Here is a 21,226-nt window from a genome sequence, read left to right as displayed (position 1 = left end):
AGGGCTGGAGGGCAGGAGAGTTGAGTTCTTCTGGTTTCGCTCACTTGGGTCCTCCCTAGTCCCTTGGAGCTTTACCCTCCCCATTAAGCAGAAGCTTGGACCACATCTCTGAGGGATCCCTAGGATGGACATTTGGAGAGACCTGCTCTTCCCCCACGGCTCTTCTTTGCACACAGTAAAAGTGCTAAGCCATTCGCTGCCAGGTTCCACCATCCCCTTTCCAGCAGAAAGTCCTTAACCCAAGCCAGGTTCGGGGTGAAGCGGTGCAGGGTGGAGGGGTGAAGTGGATTCCAGCAAAGTCATGCTTAGTGGGTGAAGGGCACCGGAAGGGGGTGGTCCCGAGGGCTCTGCCCTCTTGCCCTATAGCCAATTGGCACCTGGGGATGATGGCTGCTGAGGCCTCATGGAAGACCCGGGCCGTGATTTCAAGGACATTCGTGCTCTCACCAGATGGCACTTGGTATCTCCTCTCTGGGGGGATAGCCCTACAGCTTGAGACAATAGGCTCCTTGCCAGCCTCCATGCCTCTTAGGCACCCCTCTGTACCGTCCGTGGGCATGCCACTCTCCTGCTCAGAGGTCTTCAGTGGCTCCCTAGTGCTTTGTGAAATCAGGTTCACACTCCTTGGCCTGACATGCGAGGCCCTGCAGGTTCTGGCCTCTGGCCAGTGTTTACACTCATCTGCTGCCACTTCTCCCCACCTCCTCATGATTTGGCTGATTTCTGCTCCTAAACCGAGCCTCGGGCTCTCTTGGCTCTACCCATGCTCTTGCCACAAGGCCCGTCCTCCCTTCTTCTTCTTTTTTTTTTTTTTAAGTAGGCTCCATGCCACCATGGGGCTCGAACTCAAAACCCTGAGACCAAGAGTCTCATGCTCTACTGACTGAACCAGCCAGGCACCCATCTCCCTTCTCTTCTTATTCCCCTTCTTCAAGGGTCACCTTGAAGCTGCCTGCTTCATGAAGCTTTCCTTCAGCCCCTTAACTGTGCCTGGCACATAGTAAGGACTCAAAAAGGATCCAATGAGACAAAGTATACATCATCTCACCTTGCTCAGAGCCTCCTCTGTAGGGCAGAGTTCAGATCTTTGTGGTCTCACCTTTTATCTGTTCACCTGACTGAGGTCACATCAGGGGAGGGATAGATGCTCCAGTGTCCAGCCTGGCACACAGTGGGTGCTCAGGACACAAATAAAGGCTGTCTGATCCCCTCTACCCTGAAATGAGAGCCTATAGTGGGTCCGGGCTTGAAAATAATATTCACCCATCTCCATCCATACTTATTGGTTCTAGGCCCTGGGGATGTGCCAGGTGAACCAGACGACCAAATCATGGCCATACGCTCATGGAGCTGACCATAAAATAGTCGAATGAATTATCCCAGCGGCCTGGGGCACCAGGGTTTGGATGCAGGATCAAGTCCCAGGCCTGAAAAAACAGTACCAGTTGCTGTAAAATGGTCTCCCAGGGGCAGCTCTGGACCACAGGCATGTTTTGTGTTGTCTGCATAGACAGTTTTAGAATTTTAGAATTCAAGCCTGTATTTTTCAATGTGGGGTTTTTTCTTCTTTTTTTCTTTCTTTCTTTCTTTTTTTTTTGCCTCTACATCTGGTCATTGTTTGGTGTCTCTGAACATCTGGACATACTGCTGTTCCACCTGGCAGCCCCCCTCGAACTCTCCAGCATGCCCCAGTGCAACCCCCTCCAGCCCCCCCACCGGCTGCTTCCTCGGCTAGGTCTGGCCAGGCCCGGGGCATGGAAATGAGTTGCCAGTGGATCCCGAGCAGGGGGAGGCATTCTGCTCCATTCATTCACCAGGGCTTCTAGTCCGCTTCTAGCCCGCCAGTGGGGACCCTTAGCGCTTTCCCAGGGGCAGCTCCAGGCCACCCCCCCCCAGCGCTCCATGTGGGGCTTGGCGCACCCCCACATCAGGCTGAGACCCGCACCTTCCCTGGGAGCCCCTCCGCTTTCAGCCTCTGCTGTGGGTTCTGGGCCTTGGGCTCCAGGCAGGGAGGGTAATCTGCCCCCTTGAATGCTAAAGATTCAGCCTTCTGCAGAGAGACTCAGAGGCAGCCATACTCTGCTGGAAGGAAGCCCTAAATCTGAGACCTGGAATGTTTTCAGTGTATCTTGTTACCTTGGCTGAGCCCGAGAGTGCAGTCCGGTGATCGGTACCTATTCGCTAAGTCTCACTGCAGGGCGCCAGAGGGGCTCCTCGGTAGTCGTGAGGCTCAGAGGCACGGGAGGAGCTTTCTGCCCTCTCCAACATTTCCTTACCTCTGACCCCTGATTGCCGTTGCCCCAGCCTGGGGGTCGTTGCTACATCTTGGCCCGGTCCTGGGATATGGCAGCAACAGCAATGATGATGACACATACTGGTGCTCCTCAGACTTGAAAGCCATAGACATCCCTGGAGAGCTTGTTAAGATGCCCCTTTCTATGCGGGACGACTGAACTGGGCCCTGAGAGTCTGCGTTTCTAACCAATTCCCAGGCCGTTGTCAAGGCTGCTGGTCTGGGGACCACACTTGGAGTAAAGGAGGTCAATCCCAGCTCTTGGGCACCTGCAACCCTTCCTAAACCAGGGCAGGTTCCTGGTCAGCATCATCTCCCCAACCGTCCCAACAGATACCATCATTCCCATTTTGCATGTGCAAAGTTGAAGCCCCAGAGACGGCAGGTAACTCGCCCAAGGCCACGCAGTTGGGAGGCGGCTGAGCCAGGCCAGGCCAGGCCCTCTGGGCCAGCGCCACTTTGGAAAGGATGCTGGTGGGGAAGCCGTTTTCCACTGAACAGTGTCCCCGGTCCAAAAGCCACAGGAGGCGTTTCGAGGCAGCCAAGTCGGATGTAAATCAGGGAGAGCCCAGGGCCAGCCAGGCAGTGCTGACAGCAGGGCAGCCTGAGGCCGTGTGTCAGGATCAGGTCTGAAGTGGGACTTACTTGGTGCTGGCATGCTGCCTGGTGTGGGGAGCCGTCGGGGGATGCTCGCAGCTCCTGGAACACCAGCGTGGGGCCTGCTGGAACCCAAGAAGGCGCCTTCTCACTCTTACACGGCCTCACTTTTTAGTTGAATCCCAGGGTGGAGGGCTGGCTGGAAGCATCGGCAGTAGGATGGATGGACGCTGGGACCTGGTGCGTCAGTTGTTTAAATACTGGTGCATCCTTGCAACCGGGGATCTCATTGAGGACTGAGGTTGCCGAGATCTTCTGCTTGGCTGGGGCTTTATTTTTACACGGGGCACGTGCCCCAAGCAACTGGAAAGTGTAGAACAGATTTAGAGTCTAGGTTCTCGAAATGTGGTCACGGGATGTGCGGTCTGGTCATCACCTGGGAGCTCGTTAGAATCAGGGGCCCCACGCCAGACCTGCTGACTCAGACCCTGGGGGTGGGGCCTAGCAAGTTTTAAGAAGCCCTCCAGGCTTAACTTTGAGAAGGGCTGATTTCTCCATCTCCGGCCAAATGCCCAGGGGTCCGGGAGGGTCAGTCCTAACCTTTGCTACTGGCTGAGAGTACCAGGGCTGCAGGGTGACCTCAGATGTCATTTCATCTGTGCCCCACTTTTCTGATGGCCTGAACATCAGTTAAAGGGGCATGCATAAAGTTATACGGCATATCTGAGACAGGGCATAGGTCTGGATTCTTAGAGTTGCAAGTTGTAGAAATCAGTTCAAACTAACTTTAAAAAAACAAGGGAGGGAGGGAGTAGGGGAGGGAGGGAAGAAGGAAGGAAGGAAGGAAGGAAGGAAAGAAAAAGAGAGCGAGCGAGAAAGAAGGAAGGAAGAAAGAAGAAAGAAAGAAAGAAAAAGAAAAGAAAGAACAAAGAAAAGAAAGAACATTTACTGACTCTTAACTGAAAAGCCCCAGGGTCATACTTCAGGCATGGCTGGATCCAGGTGCTGAGATATGTCATCAGAATTGTTTCTTTCTGTCCATTTCTGGGCTCCTGTGTTGGTTACTCTCAGCTGCATAGGATGCATCCCCTCCCAGCATAGCCATCTCAGTCTAGAAAGAGCCTTCTTTTTTCCCAATATTCTTAGCACGAGCCCTTGTCATCACTCTCATTGTCCAGGCTTGGTCAGGTGCTTGTCCTTGAGCCAACTGTCACAGCCCCTCTGATTGGCTAGGCCTGGCTCACATGCCCACCCAGAACCCCGTGGGCTGAGAGTGGATGTGCATGGGTGTCCAGGTGGAATGGATGTGAGGCTGTCCCCAGAAGAAGGGGCATGGGTGCCAGCAGGCTATACCCACGGGGACTTAGTGCCATTCTTATCCTCCTCTTGGAGCTGGGTTGCCCTTAGGCAACTGCTAAAGTCTCACGCCAGATAGAATTATGCTCCTTTTCCTGGTTCCTTTACCATTATGCCTATAAATGTGCATTAAACATGCTACCTTCATCTTTCCCTTTGTCCCTCTTCCCTTGGTATAGTCCAGGATAGCAAGTTACACGTTACCCTGGCACCCACGCCTGTTGCAGGCATTACTAACCCACCCCCGCCTTCACAGCGCCACGTGTCCACCCAGAAAACAAAGCCTCCGTGGCGTCCGTGTCGCATGTTGGCCTTTACCATGGGGTTCTGGGCTCCATGAGAGCAAGCACCTCGGCTGTGTTGTTCATTGCCGGGTTCCCAGGACCTAAAACAGTGCCTGGCACACAGTAGGTGCTCAAGAAATTTTTAAAAATATATATATTGTATATATATTTTATTCTTAAGTAATCTCTCCCCCCAACGTGGGACTTGAACTTACAGCCTTGAGACCAACGGTCGCATGCTCTACTGACAGCCAGCCAGGCGCCCCTTAACAAATTACTGACTGAATATTCCTACCCCACAGTGCCTTGACCATTGGGCACCTAGGTTAGCCCATTGAATGTGGGGGCGCTGCCATAGCAATGAGGTTGTCTGATTTGGGGGACAGGGAGCTCTGCAGACTGCTGGGGCCATGTTTCTGAGTCTGAGGAAGGGGCTCCAAGGGCAGGGCCTCAGGTACATTGAGGAAAGACTTGTCCACCCTGCAGGCCTCTTTCTGCCCTCCCACCATTACCCCCTTCCCTGCTCTGCTAATCCATTTACCTGTTCATTGAAATGTGTGATCCTGGTTGATAAGGAGCCATTTTCTGGTTTTCTGCATTTTCATATTCTAGGAAACCAGGGGAGCCTTCCAGCACAGCTCTGCTGGTGGATGAGAGACAGCGGTGATCTACCCCAACTTGCATTTTTTCCCCAAACTGAGTGCCAGAGAACAGGAGGTGTTCTATTAAAAAAAAAAAAACAACAAACTAACAAAAAAAACAAGGCTTCAGGGGTCATTCACATTTGGGGACTGCTTGACTCAGCAAAGTTCAACAGATGCCCTTGGTACGGTGATTCTTGGACCCTTTAACCAGTCGATGAGTTATCGTCTTCTCCAAGAGTCTGGGGCCCCCAGGGCCTCCCTCAGCCCCTCTGTCTAGCCGTGGTATGTCCCTGAGCTCACAGGGAATAGTCTTCCACAGACTTGGGCCCATGCCTAGGCTGCTCTGGTGCAGGCCTCTGGGGCCGGGCAGTGGCTTACGGTTGCAGCTGGGGGGAGCCTCTGTGTGTGTGTGTGTGTGAACACGTGGGTCTGTGTGTGTCTGCGTGTGTGCACGGCTGCCTGGGCAGCCCGCTGTTGACTTGGCCCCTCCCAGCGTGCGTGAGGTGGACAGTCACACGTGCAAGAGGACTCCGAGTCCCGCTTATAGTCACAATCTGACCAGATCTTCTCTTTCCTTCTTTGCTTCCTCTCGTTGTATTAGGTCCAGAACAACAGCCCTTGCTGAGGAGCCTCCAAAACGTAAGTGGCATTCGTCCTCTCAGTGGTGTTGGCGTCTCCCCGATGTGCGGTCCTTGGGCTCTCAGGGTCTCCTCCAGGCTTGAGGAGGAGGAAGCAGAACCCCAGGGCTCCGGGGCCTCATCCACATGTCACTTCGGGGTGGTGGCTTCATGGCCCGGGTCGGCCCCCCCCCGCCTGCCTGTGCCGGGGAGACAGCCTTACAAATGCTGAGCACTGATTTTCGAGTCTGGCCTGGACCCCATGCTGGCTCTGCCACCGAGCAGTGATGGGGCCTCGTTGAGTTAGTTCTGAGGATTGGGCTCAGACATATGTAAAAGGGTGAGATGCTTGGTTCCCAGCACAGATAGGATGCTCCCATCAGGACTTGGGGCTACTGTCCCAATTGTCTCTTTATTAAACTCTTTATTTTTTATTTTTTGGGTCTTTTTTTAAGGATTTGTTCATTTGAGAGAGAGAGAGCGTGAGTGCCTGCGTGAGGGGAGGGGCAGAGGGAGAGAATCTTTAAGCAGACTCCCTGCTTAGCGCAGAGCCCCTCCCGGCTGATCCCACCACCCATGAAATCATCAACCCAGCCAAAACCCAGAGTTGGTCGTTCAACCGACTGAGCCACCCAGGCACCCCTAAACTTTTTCTTTTTAAAAAATTGAAAACTTTCAGAAAAGTGGAAAGGAGAATACAGTGAACTCCTGTATACCTTTCACTGAGATTTTCCCATTGTTAACATTTGTTACATTTGCTTCATCTCTCTATATATGCTATAAAAATAGTCACATTAAAACTTCTTTTTTTTTTTTGCTGACTCATCAGGGAGTAAATTACAGGCATGATGCCCCTTTACTCCTCCTAATCCTTCCTATGTATTTCGTAAGAGCAATGCCATTCATTCTCTTATATAAGCACACGCAATTATCAACCCCAGGACGTTTAACATTGACACAATTCTCTTATCTAATCTACAGACCTTAATGACATTTTGCTGACTGTCTCATATTTACAGAAGCTTTTTTTTTTCCCCCAGTTCAGGATCACAGTGTTTTTAAAAGGGGTTTCATGGGGTAGGAACCTGACTTTTCTGCAGATGACTTCTTCACCTTGATCTAAAACATCCTTACTATTGGGGTTTTGAAAGTCTTTTTGTTATGACATTCGGTAAGAAATAGATTTTACGACAGGATGCCACCTGTGCTCACATATCCACACACGCTTGAAAGTGAAACCCGTCTCGCAAAATGATAACTCACATCTTCAGCATCTTTAGGGCTCTGCTCTATTCTGTTTTCTTTTACAAAAGTGATAGTCCTGACCCTTTGAGTTGATTTCATGACCCACTAGTAGACTCTGTTCTGGAATGTGAAAATCCTGGCTTCTTAGGCAGAAATTTCTCCCAGGAGGGAAGGTAGTGCCCTGACCAAGGTCTTGGAGTTTGGTTGATTTGGGGTCACCTAGGAAGCCAGGACTAGGAGAAAGGCCCTGAAGACCCTGGCCCACTGCTACCCATGGTGGACCTGACCCCATCCCTGTGATCAAGCCCCGCCCCCCCGAGGCCCTGTGACCCCATGGAGACCTCCGGTTCTTTATGCTGTGACATTAGGCAGGCGTATCCCTGGTGGTTCAGGACACTTCCCTGGCTGAGTGGGCATAGAGTTGTTCTAGTCCATGTCAGCCTCCAGAGTCGTTGCCATACTGGTCACAAATGTCAGTAAGAATAATCACGAGCACTTATTAAACTCTTTACTAGCATGCTCGATTCGGCACGGAGAGGTTTAATGTATAGTGGTGCATTTTAGCCCACAACAGTCTTAGGATGTGGGCTCTGCTGTTCTTTCTGTAAAAATTGCAGGTACATTCATTGAGCACTTACAGTGTATCAGGTACTGCTAGGTACTTTACAGACTCATGCAGTCCTCAAAGTAGCCCTAGGAGTTAGACACTGATATTATCTCCATTGTACAGATGGGGAAACTGAGGCGCAGAGAGGTGAATTGACTCCCCCCAGGGTCACACTGCAAGGAAGGATTTGAACCCCACCTACTTTCTGACCCTGTCGCCCACACCATCCAGCACTGCTCTTCCCTCCCCCCAGGCTGGGAGCAGACTCCTAGGCAGGCCCTTTCCCAAGGCCTTGCGCTCGTTAATGAGTAGCCTGGGGCAGCCCAGGCAGCCAGGTGCCTGCTGCTGCAAAGCTGGAGTCTGAGTTCTGCTTCCAGATAAAGAGTCTTGTGCAAGGCTCCCAGCCCCCATCTGGGCTGGTGGCTTTAGAGACAATACACAGATAGAAACCAGCTGCTGTTCTCTCCTCCGAGGCTTGCTGATCCATCCACACTTGGTGGGAGCCCATTTCACAGAGGATGCCCTGGAGGCTGAGAAGTGGGTTTGCTCTCAGGCCCGTATGATGCTTCCTCCACGTGGCCCTTTTGGCTTATGCTTTCTGGAAGGGCTCCCTGGCCATCTATATGGCAGGCAGCAAGATTGGGAGGGGGTCATCTTTAGGGAACAGAAGCTGTCCCCTCTGAAGCCGGAGCACTACCAGACGTGCAGGTGTGTGGCCCTCCTCACTGAAAGCTCCAGGTTCCCATCTGAGAACAGGGACCGTAATCACTCACTCTAGCCCTTGACAGGGCGTGCACAGCTGGGAGGCGGCTGAGATGTGGATGGTTTGTCCGTTGTTCAGCGGACTCTGAGTTATTAAGGAACCGGCCGAAAAACTGATTCCTGACAGGGATAAAACCCACATCGTGGAGAGTCTGTGAAGCTGGAGAGTCAGACAGTCCTGGATTCAAATCCTGTCTCCATCCTATGCCGGCTGTATAACCTGGAGGGGAGAGTCCTTGAACTCCTCCGAGCCTCAGCTTTCCCACCTGTAAGATGGAGCAGCAAGGGCACCCAGGAAGCTTTGAAAGCGAGTATGGTATCGGGCGTAACGGTCCCTTTGTCATCATGGTGGAGTTTTGAAGCACTCAACAGGCCTAACAAAGTCAGGACCCAGCACCCCCAGTACATGTTCTAATTTCACCTCCCTGGCGAGATCCCCTAGAGCAACCCCCTCACTCGCCTCAGCTGAAAATCAGATCCACCCTTTTGGGTGTCTGTGGTCATTTTAGCTAGAGGGGCACCTCTCTGGGCTTGTTATAAGAATTCCCACGGGGCCTTCTCCCCCACCCCCTCCCGGACCCCTCCAGGTTGTAAACTCCAGCAGGGGAGGGGGTGTTCATACAATGGACTTGTGACCCATCCAGGGAGAGCCTCACCCTCCTCACTCGCTCCCTGGAGGGGCCAAGTCAGTGAGAAAATGGTATTTACTGTTTGTCTGACCTGATAATAAAAGTGATACCTTTTTAAAAAATGAGATATATTTGACCTACAACATTCTGTGAGTTTAAGGTGTTAAAACATTTGGATTTGATACATTTATACTGCAACATGTGATTGTCACTGTAGCGTTAGGTAACGCTTCTGTTGGGCCACAGGATTATCATTTCTTCTAGTGTTGGGAAGTAATGTATTTTTAATACAGAAAAGTCAAGAGAAGACAATAAAATTCATCGTTCCCGCCATGCAGACAGAACCATCTAACAGTGCATTTATAAACGCGTGGGTAAATATACATTATTTACGTTTTGCTTTTTAAAGTTGAACTCACACTGTGGCGACCCTGGGGAGCCAACTTCCTGTCTCCACCCCCCAATATATTTCTTAGCATTTTTCTGGGTCTTCGGTCTTCTAAGTCAGGGTCAGCAGAGTTTTTTAAAGGGCTGGATAGGATGTATTTTTTAAAGGGCTGGATAGGATGTATTTTGGGCTTAGGGGCCTGTGGGTTTGCCTCCACTGATCTCATATGGTCTCATCTCTGCTGTTGTAGCACAGAATGCAAATGAGTGGGTGTCGTTTTATGCCATTAAAGCTTCATTTACAAAAACAACCTGCTAGATTTGGTCCAGGGGTCGAAGTTTGCTGACCCCCCCGCCCTTCCCTTCTTACTAGTTTTGATTTGTTTGGGTAAACCATCATTTATTTAATTAATCCTCTAGCATTGAGAGATTGGCCATTGGTAGTTTCTCTTTCATGTAAACCACTCTGCTGTGAACATCTTTTTTTTTCTTTCTATTTTTAATTGTAAAATATACATAACATAAAATTAAACATCTCGACCATTTTTAGGGCTATAGTATAGGAGTGTTAAGTGTATTCACGTTGTCCTGCAACCGATCTCCAGAACTTTTTCATCTTGTAAAACCAAATGCAGTGAACATCCCTGAGTGGGCATCTTTACACATTGGTCTGGTCCAGAAAATTGGAATTGCTAGCCTAAAGGGGGTGTGCATTTCTTTTTTTTTTTTTTTTTTATTTGAGAGAGAGAGAGCACATGAGAGAGGGGAGGGTCAGAGGGAGAAGCAGACTCCATGCTGAGCAGGGAGCCCGATGTGGGACTCGATCCCGGGACTCCAGGATCATGACCTGAGCCGAAGGCAGTCGCTTAACCAACTGAGCCACCCAGGCACCCGGGGGTGTGCATTTTTAAGGTGCCGGGCACCTGCTGCCAAATCACTGACCCTCAGGAATTGCCCTAACTGAAGCCTCTGAGGATCACCAGTGACAGCCCGCGGGCCTCAAGAGGGAGTGAAGCCAGCCAGTTCCTTGGGGAGCCCCTGCCTTCAGGGCTTGGGGAGCAGTGGATTTAAAACAACCCATCCCAGAGAAGCAGCAGCCGGTCTGCCAGCCTTCCTCTTTTGGGGAGGAAAATAAAAAGTCCATAAACAAGATGTGTTATGAATGCCGAACCAGACTTGGAGGTTGATAAATCTACCCTTTAGAGAGAGGAGAGGTGTGGTTAAGACCTCAGCTCAGCTGTCCAGTGAGTCCAGGGGTCAATGGCATTTGGCCTCTACTTTGCTGTGTGACCCAGGGCAGGTCACGTAACCTCTCTGGGCCCTTGGGTCCTCTGTCAAAATAGACATGATGTAGACTCTCTCCTCTCTGGTTGGACAATCAGGGAAGAAGAACTACGAAAGTTCTTCGCACAGTGGCTGGCACACAGCCCCTACCCAGTACGTGCTGGTTGTGATTGCTTTTCTTACTGGGGCGGTTAGGATTTCTTTTAACACCTCTATTTTATAGCGCAGTTATTAATGTCCCTGTGTAACAGGTGAGAAATTTGAGGCTCAAGAGGGCAGCGGCCAAGCTGAGGTCAGCCATGTGTCAGCACAGGGAACCTGGGCTTTAGCCCATGCCTTCGGCTAGTCGTCTATTCCACGCCGCAGCTGCTGGAAGCTGGGGCCTCTGGATGACCAGGGCAACCGCCTCTTCTGGCCTCACCTGTGGTGGGAAAGCTTGGGCCTTTGGTGGAGAGAAGATTCCTTGGTTTATTTTCCTGTCTTGCCTAGCCCCAACAGTGGGCAGACGGGTTTTTTCAAGGAGAGAGGTTACAATTCTCATGTGTGGGGTGCCCCCCACCCCCCGACACCACCTAGCGATTCTCCAGCGCTAGCTGGATGTCCTACCTTGTAACTCACTCCTGACACTATTTCCCTGGATCTGCAGGTTAATGATTCAGCCCTCCAAGGCCGACCCCCTACTCCCACCTCACTTCTGACGCCTGTTGTACGCGTCAGATCATGCCCTGTGCTTTGGCGGACTGGCTAGAAATCAGAGGTTCCCATGACCTCCTCCTTGGGTTTGATTAATTTGCTAGAGCAGCTCACAGAACTCAGAGAAACATTTTATTGACTAGATTAGTGGTCTGTTAGTAAAGGCCGTAACTCAGGAACAGCCACATGGAAGAGATGCACAGGGCAAGGGATGGGGACGGGGCGAGGAGCTTCCATATCCTCCTCCCCAGGTGCCACTCTCCCCCAATCTCCATGTGTTCACCAGTCTGGAAGCTCTCATTTAAATTTTTATGGAGGCTTCATTACTTTAAGCACCATTGATTAAATCATTGGCCTTTGGTGATTGAACTCCATCTCCAGCCCCCCTCCTTTCCCTGGAGGTCAGGGGGTGGGACTGCAAGTTCCAACCTTCTAATCACACGGTTGCTTCTCCTAGCAACCAGCCCCTAGCCTTAGGTGCCTTCTAAAAGTCACTCGTTAACATAACAAAAGACACCTTTCTCACTCTCTTCACTTAGGACATTTTTTTTTTTTTGAGAGAGAGAGAGACGGCACAGGAGAGAGTGAGCATGGGGGGGAGGGGAGAGGGAGAAGCAGGCCCCGCTTGGAGCAGGGAGCTGACCCGGGCTCCATCCCAAGACTCCAGGATCAGGACCTGAGCCCAAGGCAGACGCTTGACCAACTGAGCTACCCAGCCACCCCTCTCATCACCTAAGACCAAATACATATTTATATTGATTATAAGTCACAATATCGCAGTTTGTTGTTGTTGTTGTTGTTGTTGTTTTCAGAAACTGGTAGGGCATTTCAAAGACCAGAGCTTCCGGCTGAGGTGAAACCTGAGAAGGGTTTAGAGGAGGTATTCCCATCTGTTAGTCTGTTCTCAGCCAGCAGATAGTAAGTCCAGAAACCCACGCTCCCCAAAGCAGGAGGCTCTTGGATCCTAAGGCTAGAGATACCTCTGGGTTTGGAGGGGTTGGCTCCCTGGGGCACCCCTGAAGGAGGGTGCCCTGGGTCAGTATTCAGATCCAGCTGCTCAAAGGGTCCCCCACGGCACCACCTTTATCTACCCACTTCCCCACCAACTTGCTGGGGCACCTTGGGCAAGTCATTTCCCTTCTCTGGGCCCTCATTTTCCTCATGCGTAAAAACAAGGGTCTGGAATCATCTCCCCAGAGGAGCTCCTGGGGTGACAGCTTTGGACTTGAATATCAGCTCTGCCATTTAGGAGGCAGTGCCTGCTGTGATGATCTCCCTCTCTGGGCTGGGTGTTCTCTATAAAGCAGACATAGTGCACATGCCTCGCAGGGTATATTGTGTGCTTGGCAGCCTGGTGGCCCGCACACCCTCTGTGGGGCTATATACTTGGACACCTCGGCTTCCCATAATGGATTCTCACCCCTAAACCTTTGGCCTTCATCCTTAAGTAGCAGGAGGCAGTTTTGAGTCACTGGTTCCTCTGCCCCTCATCCCCAGCCTGAGTCGGCTCCTGCATTACCTTGCACAGGGCTTCTCTCACCTCCAAATTCCCCCATCCTTGTTCCTGTCATCACCCCTGAACTCTTGCTCTGAGGGTCCCGTCAGGACTGCCAGGTTGTGAAGGGCCCATGGCTCCCTCCCTCCCTCCTGCCACAGTGAGGGGGACATGGTTCTCATTTATGTTTTCAAGTCAAGTGGTGCTCTGACCTGTCTGATTCCTTCCTAGTCTTCTCTGGGCATCCTGCCTGCCCGCCCCCCCGCCCCCGACATGAGAGCTTTCTCTTGTCCATTAAGTTACAGAGGCCCAGAGAGAGAGACCATGTTTTGATAAGGACTCTAAGGCGGGCTCCTGATCTGTGGGAAGGATGCCACGATCGATTAGCAATGTCTTTCGGGAGCAGGATGGGTGGAAGCGGCATTGGGGGCCTTGATGAGGTGAGGACTACGGAAAGTCCTTGGGAGTAGACACCTGCTCTGCAAAAACTGGAAACAGGGAGGAGCTGAGAGGACCCCAAAAGGTCTGTGCAGGTACCAGGCAAAGCAGCTTCCTCTGAGTGGGAAGAAACAACGGAGCATGCCTGTGGGAGAGTGTGACCCCGAAGTCTCAGGATCTTTAATTTGTACTCAGGTTGAAGTTTTCAGACCAGGAGCCCAGAGTCATTGATGCTTCTTATGTCCTGGGTGTCATATTTTGTGCGGGATGCGGTGTGTGTGTGTGTGTGTGTGTGTGTGTGTAACAGGGATCCCTCTAGACACTCTGAATAAGGTTGCTAGATGAAACACAGGGCGTCCAGTTAAATTAGATAAACTGAGTCATGTTTTTAGTTAAGTATGTCCTTCGCAGTATGAGTACATCCGACAAGCTTACCTCCGCAAGCTCATTTATCCAGTTGCCCCGGGAGGTCGTGCCCGCAGGCCGGGTCGTACCGCTGCTTGAGGTCACAGATGTCCCCGTGAACCAGTCGCCGCAGCGCTTGTCCCAGCCCTGGCCCTCCTTGCTGTGAGTCCCTGAGGTGTTGCCACCTTGGGCATCTATGTCCTCCTCCAGGCAACCAGAAGGGTCAGCCTAGTTGACTTAAGACGAGGTCTGATTTTGACCTGGAGATGCTTACTGAGCACCTATGACGCCCGAGAACTTGATGGTCATATCCTCATCCCCGCCATGAGACGGTCCTGGGACAAAGTTCTGATGTTCTCTGCCTCATGGGTGAAGAAGCCGGGCTCAGGGAGGTGCCCCGCGATACTGCTGCGGCCACACAGACCAGGAGACAGGACTGGTGCGCTTCTGGGCCCAGGCTCCCCGCCCTGCCCCCCTTCCGTGGGGGAGCTGCCCAGTGGGGCCCTGCTGCTGCTCCTCTGGATTATTCCCTCCAGATCCCCTGTCCTGTAAGGAGCTCACACCGAATGAATTGGCGCATGTTCTCAGCATTCACGTGTCCATTCACTCGCGTGCTGAGTACTTGTGGAACGCCTGCTGTATCCCGGGCACAGTGCTGGGCAGTGGGGATAGAGTGAAGAACGAGGCAGGAAGGGAGAGACGACATAACTGAGCACACAAACCATTGTTCGGTCGCAAAGTGGAGCCTGCCCGCCCACCCCCCACCACCGCAAATGCACGCAGTCAGTGTGTTTGACCAGGAGGCCAGGGCTTGTCTCAGGGTGGAGGAGGGAAGAATCTGGGAACACGAGCCTGTCTGCCTCCACCCTCCTCTCCAGCCTTCCTCACGAGGAGCGTTCTGAGGCTCAGAGAAGGGCATTGACATGCCCAAGGTCACACATCACCATAAGACGTATGGCCTCCGCTCCTCCCCTAACCACCTTTTCTGTCCTGGTGCTGTTGAGAGAAGAGTCTCTGCTGCGTCCTGGCCGTGTGACCGCCGGCCAGTGCCATCTCCTGCCTGGGCTCCAGTGGCCCCATTTGTAAAGGGAGGCCTGTGATGCCCACCAGGCTAACTGGCTTAAGCAAGTAAGAGAGAGCAGTTTGGTATATTTCTTATTAATGTGTTTTATTAATAATGGCTGTATTAAAGTGCTCTCAGGGATGATTTAGTCACATTAAAAAGTCCAGACATGGAGTAAACTCTTCCTCCTAAAAGAAACAATCTAGAAAAGCCGCAGCTCTGGAAGGCCCCTGGGGACAGGGGCTGCTTTGAGGTACTGATTCCCATCCACATCTCTGGCCTTGTCTGGGTCAGCTGATCCCCATGTGGCCAGGCCTCAAAGCTTCATGGCTGAGGGCTGAGCCGGCTGCGTGCTTCTGGGGGGAAGGGACCACCCCCAGCTCTTTAAAGAAATTAATTTTATTTCATATTCATAAACATGATGATAGGTGCTAGTGATACAAACATAAAAGACAGTGTCAGTTTTTTAGAAATGTACAATCTAGTGAGTGAGATGTAGGTGAACATATGAATTACATTACAATTTAGTGTGAGCTTTTTCCCCCTGTCTTATTGAGAAACGAAAGGCATACATCACTGGGTGAGCTTAAGGCATGCAGTGTGATGGTTTGTTGTAATGTGGTGGAGTGATGACCGCAACAGATTGTGTTCACATCCACCTTCTCGTAGATACAGTAGCTCCCAACTCTGAAAGGTCATGGGGGGCAGACCTTTTGTTTTCCCTTTGGCCTTCATGGTTCATTTGAGGAGTGTATATATTTTCAAACCCCTTCCAGCCCTGCTGAGTGGGGGAAGGCCCAGGCGAGAAACTTTGATATCTGGGGAAGTTTGGGGAAAACCTGTAAGCATCTGAAAACCGAGAATTGAAAGTCTGTTCATGCACTCATCAGAGACTTGCGGACTTTTCCTGTGGCCCAGGCCCCGACCATGCCCTGGGAACCCAGAGTTGAGCCTCCCTCTGTCCCGCCTGGAACAGCCGGGCCAGCCCAAAGACAAGTCGGCTGTGCCTCATCAGTGGGGTCTCTTGAAGATGCTCTGGGCACACAAAGTTCACAAAACTTTCCCAGAGGCCTTGAAAGACAAAAGCAGGCCAGGCAGACAGACACAAACCAGGAAGGGCATTTACTGGTGAAGGGAAGCGACCCTGAAAAGGGAAAGCAGAGAGTTCCCGATGCCATCAGCGGCATGGCTGGGCTGCCCTGTCTCGCTCTGGGGTACGGGGGCCGGGAGAGGAGCTGGAAGGGAGGTCTTGGCTGGTGACCCCGAATGCCCTGCTGAGTGCTGGGGTCTTGATTCACTTTGGGGAGCCAGACTGGAACCTGAAGTCCTTAGTTAATGCTGCCAGGTGCCCCCTTAAAGGTGGTGGTGACTTGTTTAGTTGTTTGGACAACTGGTTTCTGTTTGGGAAGAAGAACAGTCCAGCCGGGCCCTCACCCAAACAGGCTTGCAGGAGCAGACAACGCCAGAGGTCCCGGGCGGAAACCCACTCTACCGAGGTGTCTCACCTAGTTTTGATGACTCACGTGGCTTGGGGAGCAGGCGAAATGCCTTGGGAGGGGGTGGAAGTGCGGGCAGCCCGGGCCGTTCGTGGGTCACAGAGCACCGGATGGAGGAACTGTTTATCTGCTGTTTGCCCTGGGGGACAGAAGAGCTCTGGGTGCTCGTTTCTGCCCCCAGTCAGTGTTGTTGTTGATTAACCGCATGAAATGAACCGCCCGGGCATTTCTCCTGAGAGCAAATCCGCTCATGTATTGAAGCACTTACCCCTGCCTTCTCTTGTGGAATTCGGGATGGCCCATTTTACAGATGATGCAGCTGAGGCCCCAAGGGGGAAGTGACATTCCTGAGGGCACTGCTTGCAGCAGCAGACAAGTGACAGAGTCAGCTTCCAACCGAAACCTTTTAAGGTGACGCAGCAGAGGCAAAAGTGGAACCCGGCAGAGGGGATTTGGGGAACAGGGTCTCGCAGGGGGTGGTGCGCATCGGGGAATTCAGAGAACAAAGCTGGAGAGGCCAGGAGGGCCACTCCTCTCCACGGACAACACTGGGGAGGAATTACGTAGAATTCCACCATCTGGGGGTCAGTGGGAACCAGCTGACCAAATCAATAGATGAGTCCATCTAAAAGGACGGATTTCTTGACTATTTATAGTTGTGGCCTAAATCCCAGGTATCCTTGTCCCCAAGGAGTAAAAGAAGACTTTTTCTGATCGGCCAGGCTATCTAAAGGGTGAATAAGCTGATTAAGTCCCCGGCTGCTGCAGAGGATGGGACAGTGCGGGAGGGTCAGGGTGAGAGCGAGCTCAGAGGAGGTGGGGGCGGGGATGCGCCCAGGGCTCAGTCCCTCCCCTTCACCAATTCCTTATTAACCGCCTAGAGCAATTGCTCTAGGTAGCCCGAAGTGAAATGGTTAACAGTTCTTCCTAGCCTGAGGGGCCAGTATTTAGTAATCCCAGCAGGAATACATAATGAAATGGAAAGGTCCTTGCAGAGCCTGTAGCACAAAGCCTCTGCAGAGGTGGGGTTTTTGTTCCTGCTGTTGTGCAGTTGAGGCTGGCCCAGGACCTGCGATCCGGGCCTGCTCAAGAGACCTGGATTCCAGTCCCAGCTGGTTAACATGCAAAATGACACCTGTACCTACTGCTGGCCTCAGTTTCTTCCTGTGTCAAGTGAAGAGGGGGACTTCCTGGCGTCAAAGGCCAGAGCCAGAAGATGCCCCAGAGCCCAGTGGTTGGGGACCCAGGATTCTGGAACCCTGCCTCTTCCTGGCTGTGCAACTTCGGTCAAGTCACTCAACCCCTCTGAGCCTCAGATGGGGTAAGATTGCTCATCTCATAGGATGGTTGGTAAGGACCGGGTAAAAATTCGGCACCCAAGTGACCGGCACTGAGCTGGGCACACACAGTCGCTCAACCCAGGGAGCTGATATTCCTCTCTGGAACTGGCTGTGCGGTTGGAGCACTTTCCATACTTTTAAGGCATTTAGAGTGTGGGTTTTTTTGTTCTGTGAGAGTCTCTGAAAAAGTCATAAAGTCTCATTACCTTTGGACTGATTATAGGAGAAAAGCAAGCAGCCATAATCAGTGAAAAGTGCTTTAAAATGCAATAAGAAAAATATTTAGCATGATTAAAAAATTACTACGAGCTAGAATTATATCAAATGCCCAACAGAGTGCCAGGCACATAATGTTAGCTGCAACTATCTTTGTTTCCAGGATGTAAGAACAGTTGGGATTGGAACAAAAGGTTGCTATGACGATGATACACCAGGGTCCTCCTCATTTGCTGCCTCCAGGGAGGAGGCCCACCCACTGCCCTAGAGCATCCTCTGACCGTGGGAGGAAGAAACTAGGACTATAGCTGAGGAATGAGCAATTCGTTCTGCTGGGAGATGGACAGGGGATGGTCAGGGAAGGCTTCCTGGAGGAGGTCTCATTTGAGAATGGAGAAGAGCAGGGGTGTGCATTCCGGGGCCTGAAATAGCCTGCAAAAATGCACTAAGCTGTGAAAGCCCAGGGCCTCCCAGGCAATGACATATAGAGACAGTAAATTCTAGGACCAAAGAACGTCCCCTGGCTTTAGTTCTGCTAAGGGACAATACTAATCACTGGTGTTTTTCTGGAGTACACCATCTCTGGGCACTTGAGCTGTGTTGGAAGGGGTATTGTGACCTCGTGAGCGGATATTCTGAGGGCCGTAGCCAAGGTGCTGGGCATCTTTTATACTCTCGAGGGCTTCTGATGTACCCAATTTCCCAGTGTCTGGGGTAAGTCATGTTTGCATGTCCACCTGTGTCCCTATCTGCTCACAGAGCCTCGGTCCCCTTACAGAACCTTACTGGGCAGCCTTCTGTGATTCAAGCTTATGGGGTCCCCAACAGCTGCAGTTACCTAGGAAACAGTGTCCAGGGAGTCCACTCAGGAGGGAGGGAGTAGAGGGCAAATGTGGGAGCCCTTCATTGCTCTGACCTGAGTGGTCCGGCCGGAGGCCTGGTGGGAACAAGGTCTTTCCCAGGGGTGTCCAGCTTGGAGTGGGCCATGGCTCCCCTTGCCAAGAACTATTCACCCAAGCCTCCCACCACAGACCACCAGTGGGACCCTCTGTTTACCCACCGCCTCCGTCCAGATCCTCGCTTGATAGAGCCTCTCAGCCCCTGAGCTGACCGGAGGTAGGTTGCCGGGTAAACAGGCAGGGCATTCCCTTGGGGTCAAAGACCTCTGTGGGATTAGTGCTCTGTGTATCCTGGGCCTGGCAAGGAGCTCCCCAAGTAAGTAAGGAGTTGAGCTGGTCCTAGGCATCCAAATAGTAGGAGCGGGCAGGGGAACTGGAGGCCTAGAACCCCAGTTGAAACACTGGAGACGGAAGCTTTTGCACCTAGGCCTCAATTTCCCCACCAGTAAAACAGGGACATTAGACCCGATGACGGTGTCAAATTTCCTGAACTAGTACACGTCCACAGGACAAATTGGGGCTGAAGACTGGAGTAGCCCACCCTGGCGCTGGCAAACCTCTTACCATAACTGCTGTTGTCTTGCCTTCCTACTAGCAGGCAGTTCCCTGAGAGTGGCTCCAACATGAATCGTGTTCGCCCTTACACTGCGACGTCTTAGCAGGACCCGTCTGTGCGCCTGGCCGGGTACTGGGTGGTTTATCTGCATCAGCTCACGTGATCACCCCTGCGCCCTGAGGGGCTGGTGCCGTCCTCGGCCACAGTGTACGGATGAGGGAACAGGCACAGTAGTTTGCCCGGAGTCCCACAGCAGGGCCCATCTCGGGGCTTCCTGGAAAGCCCCCTCCTCTTTTTAAGCCTCAGTCTGCTTATCTCTAAACTCTGGGCCCTGGGGATCCGGGGCTGATCTGTCATTCGTTGATGGCCAGTTGAGGGGTCTCGGGCACCCAGGGACCTCCAGCTAGGACCTTTGGGGTTTTGAGGCTGCTGGGAGTTGAGCGGTCCCAGAATCTGATTTCTATAGCTGCAGCCAATCTGGGGATACCACCAAGCTGCTTCTTCTCCCAAAGGTTTTCTTCACGGCTGCGCAAGGAAGGAGGGAGGCTGCTTGGTCATCTGCTCCGAGTAGCTGGTCTGCACTTCCGCCACGGTTGTCGGGGCCGCTCTGCAGCCCGTTTCCCAGTGTCTGTGGCACAAGCTTGGCTCTCAAGGCCAGGCCCTGCGCCCTGTAACTTCCGCCCCCCCCAGCTTGGCAGGCACCACCACCCATGGGGCATTGACACCTGGTCTGGGGAGCCGCAGGCCCTGGTCTGGCTGCCCGGCTCGGGGCAGCTGCCTGAGCTGTTCTCCTGACCCTACCCCAAGGCGAGGTAGAGGAGGTGACAGGAGGGCCCACATCCATGCTCAGATCCCCATGGAACCTCCAGCCCCCAGGACCTACATCGTCCCATAGTCAGCAGGTGTCCTGGGAGGGTCCCCCAGGGTCCCCTGGTTCCACCCACTGTGGAAGAGGAGTGGAGGCTGGATAGAAGGGAAGGGGCAGCTGGGAGGAGGCAGGAGTGCTGGGGGATGCCCCACATCTCAGAACTGGCTGACCTGCTTTCGAACCCTGGTCCTGGCTCTGTGAGGGGATATGGAAGGTGCCCAGCAGGTCTGGTGCACAGGACAGGCCCAGCAGGGCCACCAGCCTCTTTCCAGGCTGTCGCCCGTCTCAGGGTCATCGTCCTGATAGCTCACGCTTTGTTCGAGTACTAAGTGGCCTGTACCTATTAGCTCATTTCATCTCGCAACAACCCTAAGAAGTAGGTACTATTGCTGTCGTCATTCTGTGTTTGAGGAAACTGAGGTACAGACAGGTGTATTTATGGTGTGTATTTTCTTCTGTTGGAGAGGTTGCCTTTGCAGAGAGACGTGTGTGTGCGCGTGCGTGTGTGTTCCCCTGTGTGCCTCTGTGTGTGGGAGGGGTGGTTGGGATCCTGCACTCGCGAGCTGTTAGGGTCTGCTGGTCAGCTGGTGGAAACCCCAGCCCAGGGAAGGCCGGGTGCTGCCTTGGTCAAGCAGTGGTCACTGGCAGAGCTGGCCTCACCTGGGCCTCATCCGGCCCTCCTGGGTCCTTTCCTGCTATTGTTCCTTGGGTTTGGGGAGTTGGCATTTTAGGGACAGGTGCTTCTCCTTTGGGGAAGGCTCCACCCGCTGCCTCCACTTTAGGGAAAAAGTGGCCCCCCCTATGCAGGGGTGACAGCTGGGGACCCCCAAGTCCCAGGCGATATGCCCTGTACTTTGTGTCTCTTTGGAGATGCTGCCTGAGGTCTGCTGTGCTGGATTTTGCCCCCGGGCCGGGTGGGGCGGTCTCTGATGCTTGTTCCCCCAGGATCACATACCCCACTCAACTCCCTGCCCCGGAAGCCCGAGGTAATCCACCTGCCAGCCCCAACCTTGATTTCTCAAACTCCTTTTAACTTTAGCAAGTGGATAGAG

At 52.6% G+C, this 21,226-nt stretch overlaps 1 protein-coding gene across 6 annotated transcripts in view; it reads left to right on the top strand.

The window, feature by feature from the left end:
* Positions 1–21,226, top strand: part of SLC6A6 (solute carrier family 6 member 6) — an 83,888-nt gene that overhangs the window by 6,483 nt on the left and 56,179 nt on the right. For 4 of the 6 annotated variants that reach the window (XM_081822748.1, XM_081822740.1, XM_081822753.1 and 1 more), the window contains exon 2: positions 5,776–5,813. The exons of 1 other annotated variant lie outside the window; for it this stretch is intronic. The gene's annotated coding sequence lies outside the window, so the exon portion shown is untranslated. Of the gene's footprint in view, positions 1–5,759; positions 5,814–21,226 lie in introns of those variants that run through there. One more of the 6 variants, XM_081822764.1, reaches the window with a different exon arrangement.

Source organism: Leptonychotes weddellii, chromosome 1, assembly GCF_054177405.1.
Source record: "Leptonychotes weddellii isolate Sample4059 chromosome 1, ASM5417740v2, whole genome shotgun sequence".
Classification (NCBI taxonomy): domain Eukaryota; kingdom Metazoa; phylum Chordata; class Mammalia; order Carnivora; family Phocidae; genus Leptonychotes; species Leptonychotes weddellii.
The sequence above is the reverse complement of the archived record's forward strand: the minus strand, read 5'-3'. Positions and strand labels throughout refer to the sequence as shown.